This window comes from Macrobrachium nipponense, chromosome 48, assembly GCF_015104395.2.
Source record: "Macrobrachium nipponense isolate FS-2020 chromosome 48, ASM1510439v2, whole genome shotgun sequence".
Classification (NCBI taxonomy): Eukaryota; Metazoa; Arthropoda; class Malacostraca; order Decapoda; family Palaemonidae; genus Macrobrachium; species Macrobrachium nipponense.
Genome location: NC_087223.1, coordinates 22,969,563 through 22,992,114, shown reverse-complemented (window position 1 = coordinate 22,992,114; position 22,552 = coordinate 22,969,563). Strand labels below are relative to the sequence as shown.

The window sequence follows — 22,552 nt, the reverse complement described above, 5'->3', positions numbered from 1 at the left end:
TTTCATTCAAGGTTAAAAGTTAGCCATGGTCTGGGCTAGAGTTTCATACAACATTATACACTGCACAGAAAAATATTTTTCTAGTTATATTAAAGGATGTGTCTGAGCGCTGCACTGTAGTGCGACCTTTTTAGTCATAAATGTAGGTCAGGGTGAATATATGGCATTTGACTTTAAATGTTTAAGTGTCTCACCTGCATTTATTGGACGTAGTTTTTTGCGCCAAAGGACTGTGAATTTATTGGAAAAGTGTATTTTTTGTGTTAAAGGGCACTGCATTTATTGTATCAGTATTTTTTGGTTGAACCTGGGTATTATTACGAAGATCTTTCTGTTATTTTTTTGGTAGAATTTTTTGTAACGTAGTTTGTTGTTGAACCTGAGTCCTATTATTCAAAGATTCTACGGTTTTATTTTAGAATTTATTGTAACTTTTTTTATTGGGCTAAAACGCCCCTAATGAGCCTGGGTTATAATTATGAAGACTTTATAGTTTTGTGTGATTTATTGTTACGTAGGTTTTTGTGCCAAAGGACTATGGATTTATTAGAACATTTTTTAAATTTGAAGTTGAGTTTATTATTGCGAAGTTTTAGTTTTTTATTTATTCAATCGTATTTTTGTGTGCCAAGAGACTTTGAATTTATTGGAACATTTTATTTTTTAATTTGAAGCTGATTTTATTATTACTAAGATTTTTAAAATAAAGAAAAAACTATATAATTTATTGTGTCGTAGTTTGTAATTGTGTTATTGAGGATCTGTCACCTGGACTTCTTATTTTTCTCTCGTATTGACCTCTGTTATTGCGACGCCAGGATCAACCAGCAGAACGAGAAAGATTCTTATGTTCGATATTTTCACTCCAACGCCAACATGACCTTTGATTTTGCACCGCCAGAACGACAGTGTCCGATCAATTATGACGTTCGTGGACGGCAGCGTGCATTTCCTAATGATTCTGCCTCCCAGCAATGGCCATATAAGGTCACCAGGTCACGTCAACACACACACACACACACCCGGGGTCGCCGTGGCAACCAACGAGCTACCGCTACCCCAGTCCAGGTGGGTATGGCAGCAGCGCCGTCGTGTTTTGTACTCGTGTCTATTTGCCACATGCACTGGATGGGCGTCTATTTCACCGTTTGCTCTTTGGGTGAAGAGTTAAAGGTATCGTGTGGTCGGCTGGTTTTGAGGGGAAGGGGGGGGGGGGGTTGCTGTTGTGGGTTGCATCATGTGCTTTCAGGAGGGAAGGGGGAGATGGTATATATCCTGGTATGAAGACGCAAGAAGAAGAAGAGTATATTTCCTGGTATGAAGATGTAAGACGAGGATATTTCCTGGTATGAAGATGTAAGACGAGGATATTTCCTGGTATGAAGATGTAAGACGAGGATATTTCCTGGTATGAAGATGTAAGACGAGGATAGTTCCTGTTATGAAGACGCAAAAAGAGGGTATATACTATTTTTTTTATTTCATGGTATGAAGACAGGAGAGGATGGTATTTCTTGGTATGAAGACAGGAGAGGATGGTATTTCTTGGTATGAAGACAGGAGAGGATGGTATTTCTTGGTATGAAACAGGAGAGGATGGTATTTCTTGGTATGAAGACAGGAGAGGATGGTATTTTTTGGTATAAGACAGGAGAGGATGGTATTTCTTGGTATGAAGACAGGAGAGGATGGTATTTTTTTTTGGTATGAAGACAGGAGAGGATGGTATTTCTTGTATGAAGACAGGAGAGGATGGTATTTCTTGGTATGAAGACAGGAGAGGATGGTATTTCTTGGTATGAAGACAGGAGAGGAGAGGGCATTTCCTGGTATGAACTTCTCTCAGAATTTGTAAGCAGACTCCCAAACCCCTCTATCCGTCCCCATTCTGTGAGACGTGGGCAGATGATGAAGACGTCAGGAGCCTCTCTCTCTCTCTCTCTCTCTCTCTCTCTCTCTCTCTCTCTCTCTCTCTCTCTCTCTCTCTCCATCACACACACGCCTTCTCCATCTATTCCTTTCTCTCCCAGAAGTGGAAAGGCAGAGGAGGCAGACGGCTCCAGTCTGTTTGGAGCGGCGCCTCTTCTTGACTAAATTCAATTTCCTGGTTGTGACAGGTAGCTCCTCTCTGCGTTTTGTCTTCCTACGTCGGTAGTTTTGTTTTTTGTTTTTTGGTTGGGTTGGGGTGTGGGGGGTTAGTTGTTGAGGGGGAAGGGGGAAGGTGAAATGGGAAAGGCACGTCGTGGCGCCTCTCCCATCACCACCTCCTTCGTCTGGAGACTGGCGTCCTTTGGGCCCCGTCGGGAGGAGAGATGAGATGCTCCGGGGGGGAGGGGGGTCGTGAATGGACGAAACGTATCAAGAGCAGACGTGAAATTTGTGGACGATGGTGCCTCTCTCTCTCTCTCTCTCTCTCTCTCTCTCTCTCTCTCTCTCTCTCTCTCTCTCTCTCTCTCTCCTCCAATTCTCTGTCTCTGTCAAACGAAGTTTATTGACAGGACGCGGTTGCTGTTTTGTCTCTGTCCGTGTGTGTCTGTCTGGACAGGAGCACCTTGAGTGAGTCTTAGACTCGAGACTGGCTTAAGTCGCCTCCTGAAAGTGACATGACGCTGTGCTCCCGATGATAAGGTTATCTACTATATATAGTCTACAAAGGCAAAGTTGCCTTTAATGTTATGTATGTAACGTTAAAACCGCTTGACCTGATCATTTGGACTGCAGGTTTAGGTATTTTCCTTCGCATAAACATAGGTCAGAGGTCGCGAACACTGTTAGGGGGGGTTGGTGGAGGGGTAGGGGCGAGGAGCGAGTCGGAAGGTCAAAGTTCATCATCACCTGGCATTCTTCACACCTGGTCGCACGATTGGGTCTCGCTCTCGAGTAAGGGACGCTAGATAATGTTACTCAAATCCGCTCAATAATGCTCCACCTAACTTCTGCCGTGCCCCGCGGGACACCCAGAGACGCGTGGGTATGGTCAAGGACCTTTTTGTCGTCGACCCTTTTCGACCTTCCTCTCGCGCGGGACGGGTCCATTTCGTTTTTTCGTCTATGTAAAGATTTTTTTTTTTTTTTGACGATACGGCTACGGTGACCTTTTTCGACCTTTTTGGCTCCCGTAGGGTCAGAGGTCGTTTTCAGGTAAACATCTCCTCTCACCTGACCTTTCGGCGAAGGTTGGAGTTGAATCGGGGGCGCGGGGGGGGGGGGGGGGGGGGGGGGGGGGGGGGGGGGGGGGGCGGTTTCTCCAAACAGCAGTTTCTCTCTCTTTTTAGATCTGATTTTCCTCTTAGTCAGTCGTAATCTGCATGAATTACTGTTGGTGGTTTTTTTATTTTCTATTTTTCTTTAGTTACCTCATTTTGTTTTTGCATATATGTTGATTGGAACTATCAGGACAGATATTTTTTACTTCTTTAGAATAGCACTGTCGCTACCAATAATATGATTAGATTTTTTAATTTTTTCTGCTAGCTCAACAATTAACGTGGATATTGCCACGTATTCTGATCTACCCTTTGGTGGGCTTCTTCCATATGAAGATGATTCGTCTTCAGAATAATAATAATAATAATAATAATAATAATAATAATTAAAGTCAATGGCCCTTTTGGTGGGCGCTTGTTTCCACATGAACAGGTTTCATCTTCTGACTGAATAATAATAATAATAATAATAATAATAATAATAATAATTAATAATAATAATAATAATAATAAAGTCAATGCCCCTTTGGAGGCTTGTTCCATATGAACAGGTTTCATCTACTGAAAATAATAATAATAATAATATTGGCTACTTCAGCAGCGTTACACTTGTAGAGATTCTTCTCTATTTTGTGCGAATAGCGGCTTTATTTTTCAGTGCTACTTAAACAGGTTAGTAGAGCGCCTATAGAGGTCATGGTAAATACAGGGTCAAATAGGTGTATATATTTGAATTTTACTGATAAACTATGATACCATAGTCATCAAAGTCATTAACGATTTTCTCTCTCTCTCTCTCTCTCTCTCTCTCTCTCTCTCTCTTTCTTAAAGCGAGCTTTCGTCTGGAGCTGCCAGACATTCTCGGGCTGGGAAGCTGAGGGTGGACTGATCTTGGTGCGGTGTCCGTCCTCCTTATATCTTGTGGTTGACAGCAGGGGGTCTGCCCCATGCTTGTCTCCTATTTGGGCTGGTGGCGGTGAGTCTTGTTTTCATTTGGCTGCCTGAGCCAGGTCTCAAGCCACTTTCTTCGGGCCGATGGTTGCGTTGCAGCATATCCTGCAGCCGCTGGACCTCCTAAGCGGCGCTGTAACATTGATGGGCGTTGCGCTACGCTGTGGGACGTCACGGCTACTTTGATTTCCATCGGCTGCAGGAGTACCTCGTTCGGGGGCGTTTGTCATCCATAGAGTTGTCATGATCGGTGGTGTCATTGTTGGTGGCAGGTCTTCTCATACTCGTAGGGAGGAGAAATTCTTCCTGCGTCGTATTCAGTGTAGGTTTTATTTGCTGGATGAGGAGCGCCTCCAGCAGGCGCAAACACCGATGGGCATCAGGGGCTCTTCCCGATGATCTTCGTGTTCTTTATGATGACATCTCGGGAGATGGCCTCGTGATGTTTGGCGCGGTCGCGATTCTTTTATAGCCCCCTCTTGGGCGTGGCACGAGAGTCTCTTCGACAGTCGCATGGTAGTCATACCTACGTAGGCGCCGCCGCATGCATTCGCGGACTGGGCATGTATACTGGTACACTACATGCGTCTGCTTCAGGGGTTCTTGTACCTGTGGAGAGGGTTAATTTTGTTTTCATAATAAGATCGCGCGTCCTCCGATTCTGGTAATATATGATTAAGTCGATATTCTTGGTGTCGTCAGTCGGGGATACATTATCAGAAATAATTTTCTTAATGGCGTCCTCTTCTTCACGTAATGGGAACTCATGAAGGCTTTGTAGTACAGCTTGATATTATCCTGGGGGGGGGGCGGGGCTGCGGGCTCTCACTACCGTACCATTTCTCCAGGGCTGTGCGGACTTCCTTGCTGATTAAATTATTTTTTGAGTACCCGTTATTCACAAGTACTTGGGAGGCGCGGTCGAGTTCCTGGTGAGTGTCCTGCCAGGTCGAACAGTGGGAGAGGGCCCTCCTGACGAAGGCCCTGACGGTGGTGCTTTTGAATCTGGCGGGGCACTCGCTGTCTCCGTTGAGGCAAAGTCCTAAATTGGTTTTCTTTGTGTAGACTGAAGTACGGAGACCGTCTTCCGTCTTGCTTACAAGACGTCGAGGAAGGGGAGCCGATCGTCGGAGCTGCGTTCGAACTGTGTAATTCAGCACACTACACTGCTGAAATGCTTGACGGAGGGCTTCTACCTCATCCTCGGCGTCGACTTGCACAAAGATGTCGTCAATATAACGTCCATATCTGCGGGGTTGCTGCATCCTGGCGAAGACCCGTTCCTCCACGGTGCCCATATAAAAGTTAGCGAAGAGGGACCCCCCCAGTGGGGAGCCCATCGCCACGCCGTCCTTTTGGCGGAACATCTGGCCACGGTGGTGGAGAATGGGGCCTTCTTCGTGCATATCTCCAGCAGCGTACGGAGCGAGGCTTCCGGTATGTTGAGGGGCGCTGTCGACTGATTCCTGTATACACGATCAAGGAGGATATCTATGGTTTCGTCGACAGGCACGTTCGTAAATAGGGACTCTACATCCAGCGAGGCGATAATCGGTACCAAATGGGGCGTCCATGATGGCTTCTAAGAACTCTGCCGAAGACTGCAGGCTGTACCGACTCGGGACGTAAGGGTTCAAAATCTGGTTGAGGCGTTTAGCCAAGGCGTACGTAGGGGCGGGCGTCTGGCTGATGATCGGCCGGAGGGGTTTCCTTGTTTGTGGGTTTTACATTGCCATATAAATAACCCCAGCTGTAGTCTCCTTGTATGTGCGGGAGGTGCACAGCATTTGTTGCAGCATTCACTGCGCTGATGAGCCTCCCTCTTGATGTCGTCTGTCGGGTTCCTCGTCAGGCGCTCGAACTTGCTCTCGTCAGACAAAATAGCATCCAGCTTCTCGTAATATTCGGCAGTATCAATCAAGACGAAGCTGCTGTCTTGTCCGCGCGTCGCACCGTGATGTTCACTTTCTCCTTCAGTTCCTTCGCTGCTTCCTTCATCTCCTTGGTGAGGATCCCGCTGGAGGTGCGAGCCCCTCTCTGTAAGAGCTTCAGCAAGTAGGAGGGGTTGAAGGGCGTCGGTAGTTCTCACGATGCTCCGGGCTTCGAGTTGCTGGATGGAGTCTAGGAGCAACTCGATTTCGGTCTCTTGTCATGAGGCCTGGGTCTCGAAATGAAGTGGCAATTAAGACCCAGCTTCAGAAGGGCGTCTTGATCGGGAGTGGGGTCGTAATCGGTAAGGTAAATGTATCCTTGGGTTCGTTCAGGGCATGCGGAGTTGCCGCCGTTCAGGGAGATGAGCTTGCGCAGGGCACCTCTCATCCGCTGTTTCATGTCGTCCTCCTGAAGGCGGACGAGGCTTCTCTCGATGTTCCCAGAGTACGTTGGTTCCTCTCCTACTGGGTTGTCTACATTCCATGGGTATGTCACGGTTTTTCAGGATTTTCAAATTCGGTGTCGTCCAGTCCATGACTACCTTCCTCTCGAAGGGCACCAGGACGTACTGCTATAGTTCCTCTCCTACTCTCTATAAGTGTAACGCTGCTGACGTATCCCTTACTTTTAATAAAGTATGCTTGAGAGAGGGTCTGCTTCCTAAGTACAATAATAATAATAATAATAATAATAATAATAATAATAATAATAATAATAAAAAAGTCAATGGCCCCTTTTGGTTGGGCTTGTCCCATATGATCAGGTGTCATCTACTGAATAATAATAATAATAATAATAATAATAATAATAATAATAATAATAAAAATAACATTTGGAGATCTGATATTGTCTCCTCAGATATGACATGATTTAAAGGTCACGCCGCTGAACCATTCGGAATTATTGGCGTGACCTTTCTGGGAACTGAGTTCTTTCAGTTTGGGTGAATTCCAGTTCCCCTTATTTGGCTGTAAATCGTGGCGAGGATTGTCATAATATGGCGCAGTTTTGCCTCTTGAATTGAGCACTGGTAATACTAGCAAACATATATACAGAAATTATGTATGATAAACTCGTAAAATAACCAAGTCTACGGGCATAACCAGCCCCGTTTCGTGGGTAGAACCTGCTCCGTTTCAGGGAATCTCTTCTCACCCATACCCCCTTCGGTGAAGGGGGTTGGGGGGGTGGTTGCGAAGAGGTAGGATGAAACCCCATTATAAACCATCTTAGGGGTCCCCACAATAACCCTGCCAAGTTTCATGCCCATCGGACCAGCCGTTTGGCCGTGATTGAATGACAGAAGGACGGACAGACATAACGCCCGTTATAGTAAGATACTGATAATATATTCGAACAAATCTATATATTTAGTGAATGTTTTTACATGAAACCTTCCTTTTCAAACGTTATTTTTAGCTTACTATTCAAATTTATTACGGCGTCAGTAGCCGATATATGCGACGCCATGTTGGATAGATCTAATCAAGCAATTTACCTTGCATAGGGTTTGGTTACGCCCCCTTTGTCTGTCTGTGTCTTTCTGTCTGTCGGGGGTCACACTGTAAGGAAGGTCCCATTGACAGTAGGGGAGTCCCAGCTATATAGATGGGTACTATTTGTTTAGGTTATAACCCCCATTGGAAGTGCTAAGGATTTATATGTGTGGATATATATATATATATATATATATATATATATATATATATATATATATATATATATATATATATATATATATATATATATATATATATTATATATATATATTATATATGTTTCGTCTCCAGGGCGCGAAACTGGTTTCGAAATCGCACCGAGGAAGGAAATTTGACTTTCTGCATATATTCCTCGCCTGGATTCAAGGCTTCCAGTTTTATGTCGTGTAAATTTTTTTTATTTTATTTTATTTTTTTTTTTTTTTTTTTTTTTTATTTTATATCTATCTATCTATCTGTATATATGTATATATATAATGTATATCTGAGAATTACAATAAGGTGTTTTTTGTATTCATATATATATAAAGCATCCATGCTTATATATAGATACATATGCAAAGGGTATGTTTATATATATTATATATATAATATATATATATATATATATATATATATAATATATATATATATATGTATGTTACGCTCATTATTGAAAATTGCCGATTATTGAAAATCAGCAATAGAAATGCCTATTATTGAGAATGTGTAGGCGATTTGCCGATTATATAAAAATGAGCAATTTTTCTTGCCTAGTATTTAAGATCAGAAGGCTTTCAAAACTCGGCAAGACCATTTTGCCGAATATTGATAAATCGACTACTATACCATCTGTAATTAATGGGTGAAGAAATTTTGTGAATAGAATATATATGTTGACACTATTTTAAACTTTTAATTTTAATGTTTTATCCTATTCTAATCTCTTTTGTTATAATGGCAGTTTGTCCATTTATAAGTAAGTTTTAGTAGCCTAATGCCTTGTTACTATCACCAACAATTGTTATCAACTTGTAAATAGGAGTGAAGGTCTGGTGAAAGTGAAACATACGGTACTCATGATAATTCTCTCGACAAATGCGTAGATTAGTTACGGAATTCTTTTCATTCTTTACAACAGTTCTTGGCGAATATCGAATAATCCTCATGGCTTCAGCGATGGAAGTAAAAGAAAATTTCGAGGCAAGGTTACGGGCTATAGTTTGAAGGAAAAAAAGGGAAGAACACAAGACTGTTCTCGCTTGAAAAAGTGAAAGATATTATATCAAGGTTTATCAAAGGATCTAGAAAGTGATGCATCACCCTATTGATTATAACCTATCGTTCAAGATATGCGATTCTTAAGGTTGGTGAAATGGAATGTTTGATAAAGAAAAGAACAGCTGGGGGAGAAAAACATTATAAATACGTAGCAGCGTTTGAGGAAGTGTATGGTGCAGTAGAAAGGCACATAAGATGGTGAAAAACTACTTAAAATGGCTGATGTACCAGTCATCAACGTTACTCTCAGAGTTGCGGTAACTCGATCCACTGGTGGCCAAGGTTACCAGAAATGTAACTGCAAATTAGATTGTATTTCTTTAAAGATGTAGCTGTAGTAGAAAGAAAATGAAGTGTAACTCTAGGTGCCATCCTAGCAACAGCTGTAAATTTATTTTTTATTTTTATTTGTTTCTTTATATAAAAATGGATACAGATTAGTTAATTTTTTATTGTCGGTGAATTATTTGCAAATTATTTGGTGAAGGTTGATAAGTTCAGTATTCTAATAATATTGTTATGTTACAAAAATAAATTGTATTATCTGTGTTTTCAGTGTTATTTGAATTTCCAAATTAATTGCTTATGAGAAAAAAAAACGGATATATAATAGAATTAAAAAAAGATGATGGCTGTTATAAATGATGTATTACAGTAAACATTCTTAAACTGTTATTAACTAGAGAGTCATTATGGTCTACATTAGTTTGCTTAGAGCTTAGAATGGACCCTTCCAGCTGTCAAATTGAATACTGGTTGTTTGAAACACTTAAGTTACAATATATTTTCAATATTCGGCAACGTTATCAATATTCAGCAAAAAACGTGTTGCCTAATATATAAAGTGAGCAATATTTTGCCCATTATTGAAAATTTTCAATATTAGGCAGGGCGCTTCCTGACTATCTAAAATAGGCAATTTTTTGCCGATTTTCAATAATTGGAGCGTTATTATATATATATATAGTATATATATATTATTATTATATATTATAGATATTATATTATAGGGTAATATATCTATAATATATATAAAGCTGAGAAGCCACAAACAAGATGTTTTTTGTATTCATATATATATATATAAAGTATCCATGCGTATATATATTATAGATACTATGTATGTACATATATACATATATACTCCGATCAATAATCCGAGATTAACAAAATATATAATCCGACCGTACGCAATAATGCACCACTCGACGTTACAGGTTAACGACCAACCAACCAACTGCACACACCTATATAGTAGATCTCGGTGTGTGTGTGTGGGGGGGGGGGGGGGGGGTTTAGGGGGGTTGGGGGGGGCGGGGGGGGCCGCTGTTGGGTAAGGAGAATCAAGTACTACTTCTTCTTACTTGCCGTTTCAGAGTTCGTCTCGCTCTGAGTGTCGCTATGAATTCTTGATTAGATCAGGCGCTGTGATTGCTGCTACTTCTTTCTCTCTCTCTCTCTCTCTCTCTCTCTCTCTCTCTCTCTCTTTAACCTGCTGTCATTTTCCTTTCCCAAAGCTTATATTGTTGTGTGTACGTCATGACGCAATACTAAATTTGATGTAGTATTAATTGAATATTATATATATATATGTATGTATCTGTATAATTATATATATATATATATATATATAATTATATATATATATATATTTTATATATATATATATATAATATATATTTATATATATATATATATATATATATATATATATATATATATAGATATAGATAGAGAGAGAGAGAGAGAGAGAGAGAGAGAGAGAGAGAGAGAAGAGAGAGATTAATGATAAATAATATTGCAAAGACCAGGAAGAACATTGCTTAATATTATACGAGTTTTCGAGGTACAAAACCGCATCATTATCAGGCTGAAGAATTGACAAGTATGAGAAATCAATAAATGAACAATAAAATTCATTACAAAATTACGATAACTAAACTGAAATTACGAAAAAAAAAATTAAAACTAAAACACGCAAAATATAAAAATGAGGTATTCAAGTAGCTATTGTGTGATTTCATAGTAGGTACACAAGTGTGTGGTAGTTTGTTTACATTTCAGCTATTTTTCTGTTTTGCGTGTTTTAGTTTTAATTATTGATTTAATTTGTTTTTTCGTAATTTCATTTTTAGTGGTCTTAATTTTGTGATTAATTTTCAGTTTGTATTTTATGATCGATTTCAGTACGACAATTAATTTTATTGTAATTTATTAGTGATTACTCATCCTTGTCAGTTTTTCAGCTCCTGATAATGGTGAGGTTTTATCTAGAAAGCTCGTATAGTAATAAAGATGGTTTTTTCCTGGTCTTTGCAATATTATTTTATCATTAAGCTAAGATTTCGAAGTAGCGCCCAGTTACTGCGAATGTATGTATATATATATATATATATATTATATATATATATATATATATATATAATATATATATAATATATATAACATATACATACATACATACTTTGTAATAGCCACAATGCCCTCTTAACTTCTTGAATTCTTAGCTCCTTTTTGATACGCTTGTCACTGCAAAGGCTGTAGATCCAAGTTCGAAGAAATTTGAAGATGGAATTGTGACCAGTAGATTCTATATTATATTATATATATATATATATATATATATATATATATATATATATATATATATATATATATATGTAAATATGTATATATACTATATATATATATATATATATAGATATATATTATACATATATATATATATATATATATATATATATATAACACTTATATACTTCAATATTATTTCTGCCAAACTGACTTCTTTTTCCTTCTTTTTCTTTGCAGACCTTTTGCATCAGATCAAAGCCATGTAAGTAAATCAACAATTATATTTTGCCTGAGGTATTATTATATAATATTTCGAATTTTTTTTTTTACTGCATATTGTATTTTGCAGTGTGTGTGTGTGTGTGTGTGTGTGTGAGAGAGAGAGAGAGAGAGAGAGAGAGAGAGAGAGAGAGAGAGAGAGAGAGAGGGGGGGGGGGAGGGAAGAAACGTAATTCCATTTCAAAATGTGGCATCAAATATTACACCTTATTGTCACGTAAAAGGATAAAAAAAAACATTGTTCAAACTACGTGAGCTTTTTCATGTTCTTTTATTTATTTATTTATTATTTTAAATCACTGACTTTCCTTCTACCTTGTTCAGATTTGAGTTTGGTACTCCTACCATATTTGTCTTCGGGCCTCATGGTGACCCATTAACTCTTGCAAAGTATAACTTTTATAACCTCTACTCCAAGACAGATCACAATCAACAAAGCTTTTCCTTTTGCTATAGTAACCCCTCCGTCTATGAGCCTGTCGTAGTTGTGACAACAACCGTTTTCGTTTCTGTTGTATTCTGCAGACGAAGGTTTATTGAATATGCAACCATTGTCCTCTCTCATTGCAAGTACGTGCATCATGACGATGTCAGCTGGGGGTACTTGGCATCTCTTCTGTGAGAGTTGCCATAAGTTGAAAGTGACTGATTATTATTATATTATTATTATTATTATTTTGGAAGAAGACCTTCTTTGATTATTATTATTATTATTATTATTATTATTATTATTATTATTATTATTATTATTATTATTATTATTATTATTATTATTATTATTATTATTGTTGTTGTTGTTATTATTATATTATTATTATTATTATTATTATTAGTATTATTATTATTATTATTATGGTACTTCTAGAGACACACTGACACACTTTGGTAACTGTCTGTCACATTCATCCTTTAATTGATTCAGCAAGTATATATATAGATATATATATATATATATATATATATATATATATATAATATATATTGAATGCTCTTCCATGCATAGGCCGACGGAATGGGCATCCAGACAATAATAGGTATATTGAGATGAGTGAGAGTCAGTCTAGTGATTGACTTTGAAACCAATCTGAATTTGTGTAACCTTTCCCCACCCCCCACCCGTTCTCTCCCACTCCGTTCTGCAAAGCTTTGGGATTCTGTTACTGCTTTTGTTCTCCCTGAATCCTGCAACCTTCCATCCTCAGATCTCAAAAACTACCGAGGCTAGATGGCTGCCCATTGGTATGTTGATCATCCACCCTACGATCGTCAAACATACCAAATTGCAGCCCTCTAGCCCCAGTTGTTTTGATTTGATTTAAGGTTTAAAAGTTGGCCATCATCTTGTGTCTGGCAACGCAGACAAAACAGGCCACCACGGCCTGGTTGAGAGCTTCATGGGGCGCTACCTTGAACATTTAATGAGCGCCGTATGATAGTTTGGCCAAACGTTGTTGGTGGGGGGTTGGATGGTGAAGGCGTTTGATCGATTCGGAAGAGGTCTTACTCCCCGGCGATTTATGGTTGGATAAGATATCTTCATATCTATCTTATCTTTGGCTTTTGTGATTTCAAACATGAATTTCTCATCTGCCTGCCTGTGTGTTTGTTTATATCTACTAATTATTCTCAGTGTTGGTCCATTGACTTTAGGCTTGTATTTAAGCACTTAACTCTTATTACTTTGATTTTTAAGACATTTTAAATGACTGATAACTTGCAACGGGACTGTTGAACTTTGTTGCAGATTGGGAATGTTTATTATCATGGCAGTCTTGCTACTGGCTTGGATTGTTGTTGTTGTTGTTGTTTTTGTTGTTGTTCTAGCCAGGGGTGGGGGTTAGGAGATGTCCACAGAAAAGCCTAAAAAGGCCTCAAAAAGGTGTTTCGCGTTGAGTTAAAGATACAGGAATTTCAGGATAGGATATTTGCGATTTATTTATTGGAATGAAATTGTAAAAAAAAATAAATAACTATGTTAAACAGTATAGAACCATTATTTCTAATAAATAGCTTATTCATTTCAATTTTCGTCGGTGAAACAAAGCGCTATTTAACAGTAGATTTCTAAAGCACGCGCCCCGAGTAAGGTGGAGGTCGGATCTCACCTTGTTTTGATTGTGAAGTTATGGAACTTCACTGGAATCTATAAAAATCCGCTTAAGTTTGTGAATAACTTCGTCTTTATTATTAAAATTGTTATACTATTAATATATATAAATATATGTATATATATATATATATATATATATAGGGAGTATGTATGTATATATATATATAGTATTATATATATATATATAGATATATATATATAGGATTATATACTGTATCTATATATATATTATATATATATATATATTATAGTATATATATATATACATACATATAATACACATTTATATATATATATATATACATATATATATAATAGATATCATATATATATATATATTATATATATATATATATAGTATATATATTTTTATATATATATATATGTTATATATATATAATATAATATATAATATATATATATATATATATATATTATATATATATATATGATATATATATATATAATATATATACTATATATATATCTATATATATATATATATCATATATATATATATATATATATATATAAATAAATATATGCACACATATATATAATATATATATATATATATATATATATATATATATATATATATATATATATATATATATATATATATGCAGAAGCTAGGTACTATGTCGTTCCTCTAGGTAAATTAGAATACAATCCACAATGATGTAAAATCCTTCTGTAGCTTTATAAGTTGTTGTACAAGAAATATATATTTTATAAAGCTCCAGAAGGGGATTTTATATCATCGTGGATCGTATCCCCATATAGTATATATATATATATATATATATATATATATATATATATATATATATATATATATATATATATATATATATATATATATATTATATTTATATATATATTTATAAATATATTGCAGATTTTAAAAAATCTGTAAAATTGATTAAAGCTTCATATAAAGTTGTTTTTTATGTTAACTGTAAATTTTGAAAAAGAATTTGGTCTCTTTTACATATTTGTGGTTATTGTTAGGAAAGTTTCAGCTTTGTTCCGCCCCGCCCCCCCCTTCCCAAAATAGAATTTTTCATTAAAAAATTTTTTTTCAGTAGCCACCATCATTTTGATCTGGGAAAACTTTGAAGCCGAATTAAATGTTTGAAGAAATTGCCCCTAATTAAGAAAATAAGTGTTAAAATGATCTAATTGGACCTCTACCTCCTGGTCAGATGGTCCCTAATTTCACTAAAAGAATTATATATTAAAGGAAAAAATATCAATTGGACCTACTCCCACTCCTCAGTTTTTTAAAAAAAATGTGTCAAAGTTTCGGCATTTAAACCCTTTAACCTCCGGCCCCCCGCCCCCCCCATCTTAATCCGAAAATAAAAACTTAATCGTAAAAAATCTTAGAAATATTGTAGACCCGCCCCCCCACCTCCCGCCCCTAAGAAAAAAATTATATTGAAGAAAAAATATCTGATTGGACCTAATCCCTGCTCAGTTTTTAAAATGTGTAGTACAAGTTTTGGCTATTTAGCCCTCTGTCCTCGCCCCCCGTCCCCTCCCCCTGCCCCCCTCCCCCCAGAAAAAAACTCACGTGTGCCCCAAAATGAAAACCTAATCGTTAAAAAAAAAATATTTTGAAAAAAATTATCCAAGAAAATATCTTAGTTTCGATCAGTTTTTAAAATGTGATACAAGTTTTGGCTTTTTATGTGTAGTACAAGTGGCTATTTAGCCCCCTGGCCCCACCCCCACACCCCCCACCCCCCTTCAGGTAGGTAAAAACCCAGTGTCCCCAAAATGAAAACTAATCGTTAAAAAAAATATTGAAAAAAAAAATTAGCCAGGAAAAAGTCCTAGTTAAAAAAAAAACCAAACTATTGGAAACCGAATATCAGTCATTTTCTGATAATATATATATTGTAAGGAGACCTCCTTCAATGGGACGGAGGTCGCAATGGGTGGTTTCTGGTACGTATCGACCAGCCCAGCTCCCACAAGTCCCCTTGGTAGGTTGGACCTTTCAACTTTAAAACTATCTCTCTCTCGTGTGTGTGTGTGTGTGTGTGTGTGTGTGTTGTCCGTGTCCGGTAATATCGTTAAAGGGGTCTGTCTCTTTCCGTCTTATCTTGATTCCCTTGTGAATTTGTTGATTTTGTGTAAATTAAATTTCCTCTCTCTGGCTCTCGTAATTAAATTTTTTTTTCTCTCTCTCACTCTCGTCTCTCTCTCTCTCCTATATCTAATTACTTTTATAGATTCGTTGGCGTGTCCTTCTTTTTGTTTATAAGATTCCACCCTGGGATAGATTTTTTTTTCTCTCTCTCTCTCTTCTCTCCTCTCTCTCTTCTCCTCTCTCCCCCCTCTCTCTCTCCTATATCTAATTCTTTTATGTCTCTCCTAATCTAATTACCTTTTTATAGATTACTTTGGCCCTCTCCATCTCTTTCTAATAGATTTCCTACCCTCTGCCATATTTTTTTTTTTCTTCTCTTCTCTCTATTCCTCCCCTCTTGCTCTCTCTCTATCTCTCCTCTCTCTCCTCTCTCTCTCTCTCGCTCTCTCCTATATCTAATTACTTTTATAAGATACGTTGGCGAGTCATCTGGTTTGTTATAGATTCCTTACCCTGGGCAAGATTTTTTTTTTTTCTCTTCCTCTCGCTCTCCTCTCCTCTCTCTCCTCTCTTCTCTCTCTTCTCTCTATAGATTAATTACTTTATAGATACGTTGGCATGTCCATTCTTTGTAGATTCCTACCTGGGCATAAGAATTTTCTCTCTCTCTCTCTATCCCTCTCCTTCTCTCTCTATCTCTTCTCTCTCTCTCTCTCTCTTTCTTGTTTCAGGCCTACTAGATGTCGAGAATTAGCTGACGCAAGCACCAATAATTCTTGGCGTCCAGCCGCAAACCCCCCCCCCCGCCCCCCCCCCTCCCCCCGAGACACGACAAGCTCCAAAATTTTACGAATCGATAACGTCGTCGGTTAGCTAGTAGTAGTAGTGGGTGGGGGTAGCTTAGAACCCGTTGCCTTTCCGAAGGGGGAAAGTTACGGCATTGTAAAAAAGGAAACTTGAGATGGCTATTTGTTGTCTCTGTCCGCACTTTTTCTCTCCGACCTCGGATCTTCAAAACTACTGAGGCTAGAGGGCTGCAAATTGGTACGTCGATCATCCACCAACCAGTCATCTAACATACCAAATTGCAACCCTCTAGCCTCAGTAGTTTTGATTTTATTTAAGATTCAAGTTAGCCACACTATATATCTGTTCACCCTCAGACTTTAAAACCTACTGAGGTTAGAGGGCTGCAAATTGGTAAGTCGATCATCCACCCTCCAATCTCCAAGCATACCAAATTGCAACCCTTTAGCCTCAGTAGTTTTGGTTTTTATTTAAGGTTAAAGTAACAAAAAGCGATTTTCTTTCTGTCCAAAGGACACACTTCTCTTTCTTTTAACGGCAACTCTGATGTGCATTTGGGTAACTGATGCTCTTCACACTTTATTCACTTAACACTTCATTACATTTCATGGCTTCTACATGTATTGGCCCACTCGGGGAGTAAGCCTTCAAACTACTTTTTTGTTGTTGTTGTTGTTGTTCTCCTTTGGGGGTTGTAGGAAAGGTCTGTGGAAAAGCCTGAAAAGGTCTGGAAAAGTCTAAAAAGTTCTGGATAAGTCTACAAAGGTCTGGAAAAGACTGAAAAGGTCTGGCAAAGCATAAAAAGGTCTGGAAAAGTCTAAAAGAGTCTGGAAAAGTCTACAAAGGTCTGGAAAAGACTGAAAAGGTCTGGCAAAGCATAAAAAGGTCTATAAAAGTCTAAAAGGGTCTGGAAAAGTCTACAAAGGTCTGGAAAAGACTGAAAAGGTCTGGCAAAGCATAAAAAGGTCTGGAAAAGTCTAAAAAGGTCTGGATAAGTTCTACAAGGCTGGAAAAGCTAAAAAGGTCTGGAAAAACCTAAAAAGGTCTGGCAAAGCATAAAAAGGTCTGGCATAGCCTGAAGAGGTCTGAAAAAGTCTAAAAAGGTCTGGAAAAGTCTACAAAGTTCTGGAAAAGACTGAAAAGGTCTGGCAAAGCATAAAAAGGTCTGGAAAAGCCTAAAAAGGTCTGGAAAAGTCTAAAAAGGTCTGAAAAGTCTAAAAGGTTCTGGGCACAGCATAAAAAGGTCTGGAAAAGTCTAAAAAAAGGTCTGGAACAAAAACCTAAAAAGGTCTGGCAAAGCATAAAAAGGTATGGCATAGCCTGAAGAGTCTGAACAAAAAGTCTAAAAAAGGTCTGGAAAAGTCTACAAGTTCTGGAAAAGACTGAAAGGTCTGGCAAAGCATAAAAAGGTCTGGAAAGTCTAAAAGGGTCTGGATAAGTCTACAAAGGGTCTGGAAAGCCTAAAAAAGGTCTGGAAAAGTCTAAAAAGGTCTGGCAAAGCATAAAAAGGTCTGGAAAGTCTAAAAAGGTCTGAAAAGTCCTACAAAAAGTTCTGGAAAAGACTGAAAAGGTCTGGCAAAGCATAAAAAGGTTTGGAAAAGTCTAAAAAGGTCTGGATAAGTCTACAAAGGTCTGGAAAAGTCTAAAAAGGTCTGGCAAAGCATAAAAAGGTCTGGAAAAGTCTAAAAAGGTCTGGAAAAACCTAAAAAGGTCTGGCAAAGCATAAAAAGGTCTGGCATAGCCTGAAGAGGTCTGAAAAAGTCTAAATAGGTCTGGAAAAGTCTACAAAGTTCTGGAAAAGACTGAAAAGGTCTGGCAAAGCATAAAAAGGTCTGGCAAAGCATAAAAAGGTCTGGAAAAGCCTAAAAAGGTCTGGAAAAGTCTAAAAATGTCTGGAAAAGTCTAAAAAGGTCTGGAAAAGTCTACAAAGTTCTGGAAAAGACTGAAAAGGTCTGGCAAAGCATAAAAAGGTTTGGAAAAGTCTAAAAAGGTCTGGATAAGTCTACAAAGGTCTGGAAAAGTCTAAAAAGGTCTGGCAAAGCATAAAAAGGTCTGGAAAAGTCTAAAAAGGTTGGAAAAACCTAAAAAGGTCTGGCAAAGCATAAAAAGGTCTGGCATAGCCTGAAGAGGTCTGAAAAAGTCTAAATAGGTCTGGAAAAGTCTACAAAGTTCTGGAAAAGACTGAAAAGGTCTGGCAAAGCATAAAAAGGTCTGGAAAAGCCTAAAAAGGTCTGGAAAAGCCTAAAAAGGTCTGGAAAAGTCTAAAAAGGTCTAGCAAAGCCTAAAAAGGTCTGGAAAAACATAAAAGGGTCTGGAAATGCCTGAAAAGGTCTGGATTAGTCTACAAAGTTATAGAAAAACCTGGAAAGGTCTAGCAAAGCATAAAAAGGTCTGGAAAAGCCTAAAAAGGTTGGAAAAATCTAAAAAGGTCTGGCAAAGCATAAAAAGGTCTGGAATAAGGCCTGAAGATGTCTGAAAAAGTCTAAAAGGTTTGGAAAAGTCTACAAAGTTCTGGAAAAGACTGAAAAGGTCTGGCAAAGCATAAAAAGGTCTGGAAAAGCATAAAAGGTCTGGATAAGTCTAAAAATTTCTGGAAAAGCCTGAAAAGGTCTGGAAAGCCTGAAAAGGTCTGGAAAAGCCTGAAAAGGTCTGGGAAAAGAAAACTGCAAAAGTTTGGCTGCAAAAGCAAAATTATAAAAGGTCTGGAAAAAGACTGAAAAGCTGGCAAACCTAAAAAGGTCTGGCAAAGCCTAAAAAAAGGTCTGGCAAAGCATAAAAAGTCTGGAAAAGCCTAAAAGGTCTGGAAAAGACTGAAAAGATCTGGAAAAGACTGAAAAGGTCTGGAAAAGCCTGAAAAGGTCTGGAAAAGACTGAAAAGGTCTGGAAAAGACTGAAAAGGTCTGGCAAAGCATAAAAAGGTCTGGAAAAGCCTATAATGGTCTGGAAAAGACTGAAAAGGTCTGGAAAAGCCTGAAAAGATCTGGAAAAGACTGAAAAGTTCTGGAGGAGCCTGAAAAGGTCTGGAAAAGACTGAAAAGATCTGGAGAAGACTGAAAAGTTCTGGAAAAGCCTGAAAAGGTCTGGAAAAGACTGGAAAGTTCTGGAAAAGACTGAAAGTTCTGGAAAGCTAAAAAACGGTCTGAAAAAGACTGATAAGGGTCTGGGAAACGCCTGAAAAGGTCTGGCAAAGCATAAAGAGGTCTGGAAAAGCCTAAAAAGGTCTGGCAAAGCATAAAAAAGTCTGGAAAAGCCTAAAATGGTCTGGAAAAGACTGAAAGGGTCTGGAAAAGACTGAAAAGATCTGGAAAAGACTGAAAAGTTCTGGAAAAGCCTGAAAAGGTCTGGAAAAGCCTGAAAAGGTCTGGAAAAGACTGAAAATAAGAATAATAATAATAATAATAATATAATAATAATAATATCCTTTATTTTGATTCAAGACCATATACAATGAACATACAAAATACACAGTAACATACACAATGTAGATATATGAGTCAACATGATAGGAAAAATTAGTAATCGGCACTTATCCACAAAATAGCTGAGGTAGCATAAAAGATAGTAATCATAATACTGGTAATAGTAATAATATTGGTGAGAAAAAAAAATGCATTGAGAGTTATAACAGTTAGTGCACAAATTATATAGAGACCTTAGTGGTTACAGTAGTCTGGTCCAGAGGGGCTAAATACATAAATTGAATGTATATATGTATGTATATATATATATATATATATATATATATATATATATATATATATATATATATATATATATATATATATATATAAAACTTTAACTTGATAGTAATCACAGAAATAATGAAAAAATAAAATATCAGCAATAAATATAATAATGACAAAATCTGCAGATGACATCTTGCTAATACAGAGATTAAGTCCTTTAGGGAACAAAGGCCTCATTTTCCCATCTTTCCCACAATTTAGATCTTCTTCTTGCTTCACTCCTTAGGATGCTTTGTATGAGCGAGTTGCCGCTGTTTCTCACTCGGGTTACCAGGCTGGACATTGTTCGCCTTACAATGATTTTTCAATTGTCCAGGTGGTTTTCTAAGAACATCTGTGTGGCGGAGTGGTAGCGTGGAGTGTTTGTGAGGCGTCTCAGAATGTCATTGTGCACAACAGTGATACGTCTCATGGTCTCTCGGGTATAGTTCGTCCAGAGGGAACACCCATAGATACTGTAACAGTACGAGCGGAAGAGCAACAGTTTCACGTCTCGGTGACAGAAGGCAAACCTCCTGGAAAAGACTGAAAAGGTCTGGAAAAGCCTGAAAAGGTCTGGCAAAGCATAAAAAGGTCTGGAAAAGCCTAAAATGGTCTGGAAAAGACTGAAAAGGTCTGGAAAAGACTGAAAAGTTCTGGAAAAGCCTGAAAAGGTCTGGAAAAGACTGAAAAGATCTGGAAAAGACTGAAAAGTTCCGGAAAAGCCTAAAAAGGTCTGGAAAAGACTGAAAAGGTCTGGAAAAGCCTGAAAAGGTCTGGCCAAGCATAAAAAGTTCTGGAAAAGCCTGAAAAGGTCTGGAAAAGACTGAAAAGTTCTGGAAAAGCCTGAAAAGGTCTGGAAAAGACTGAAAAGATCTGGAAAAGACTGAAAAGGTCTGGAAAAGACTGAAAAGGTCTGGGAAAGCCTAAAAAGGTCTGGAAACCCCTAAAAAGTTCTGGAAAAGCCTGAAAAGGTCTGGAAAAGTCTAAAAATGTCTGGAAAAGTCTAAAAGGGTCTGGCAAAGCATAAAAAGGTCTGAAAAAGCCTAAAAAGGTCTGGAAAAGCCTGAAAAGGTCTGGAAAAGCCTAAAAAGGTCTGGCAAAGCATAAGAAGGTCTGGAAATGCATAAAAAGTTCTGGAAAAGCCTAAAAAGTTCTGGATAAGACTGAAAGGGTCTGGAAAAGCCTGAAAAGGTTTGGAAAAGCCTGAAAAGGTCTGGAAAAGCATTAAAAGGTCTGGAAAAGCCTGAAAGAATCTGAAAAAGGAGTCTTGCGTCGAGTTAAAGAAACAGAAATTTGAGGAAAGGCTATTTATGATTTATTTATTAGTATGAAAATGTGAAAAATGAATAATGTGGATGTTAGACAGTACAGGACATTTACTTATAAAATATAGCGTATTTATTTTATATAATTTTCGATGGTGAGACAACTGTCTATTTGAACGTAGATTTTATAGCACGCTGAGCAGCCTGGAGGTCGGATCACGCCTTGTTTGAAAAGCGTTTTCCAGAGTTTTGCTTTAGCAGTCTAGCCTGATTTGTAGAACACATTTTGTAGATATGTAGGTGCTATATGCTTCTCCGTGATACACTAACTTTGTGTATACATCGTATTCGTGACTGATCGCGATACAAAGCCATTGATTTTCCCATCGCCCTGGGCGGCATATGAGTGTGAGATGCCACGACAATAACCACTATACTATACCAGCGGACCAGATGAAATAATAAAGATTTTTTCTTTAAACATATTCCGGACTTATTCATCGTCACGCCCGAGGACTCATCAAGTGAGTTACCTGTATTGATCGTTTCACCTGTGAGTGAGCACGCCTTCCCCCCCCCTCCCCCCATTCCCCCACACATCCCCCCCCAACCTTTCCCACGCCCACCCACGCCCTTTGTTATCACTTCTTATTGATTTCTTTCTCGCGTGAGGGAGGCGTTCGTCTTCCATCAATGCAAAAGCTGTGTATATGGGCTATCGATACCTCTCGTGAAGCCCCGCCCCTTTTTTTTTTTTTTTCTCGGAGTTTTCCTTTGTCTCCAGACGGGGGCGCTGACCCCCTGATATATATATATCTATATATGTTTGTAGTGGCATTT

General features: G+C 38.0%; 1 protein-coding gene across 1 annotated transcript in view; it reads left to right on the top strand.

Annotated features, from left to right (window-relative positions):
* Positions 1-22,552, top strand: part of LOC135205125 (gamma-1-syntrophin-like) — a 291,815-nt gene that overhangs the window by 28,737 nt on the left and 240,526 nt on the right. The window contains 1 exon segment of the mRNA XM_064235479.1: positions 11,660-11,684. The gene's annotated coding sequence lies outside the window, so the exon portion shown is untranslated.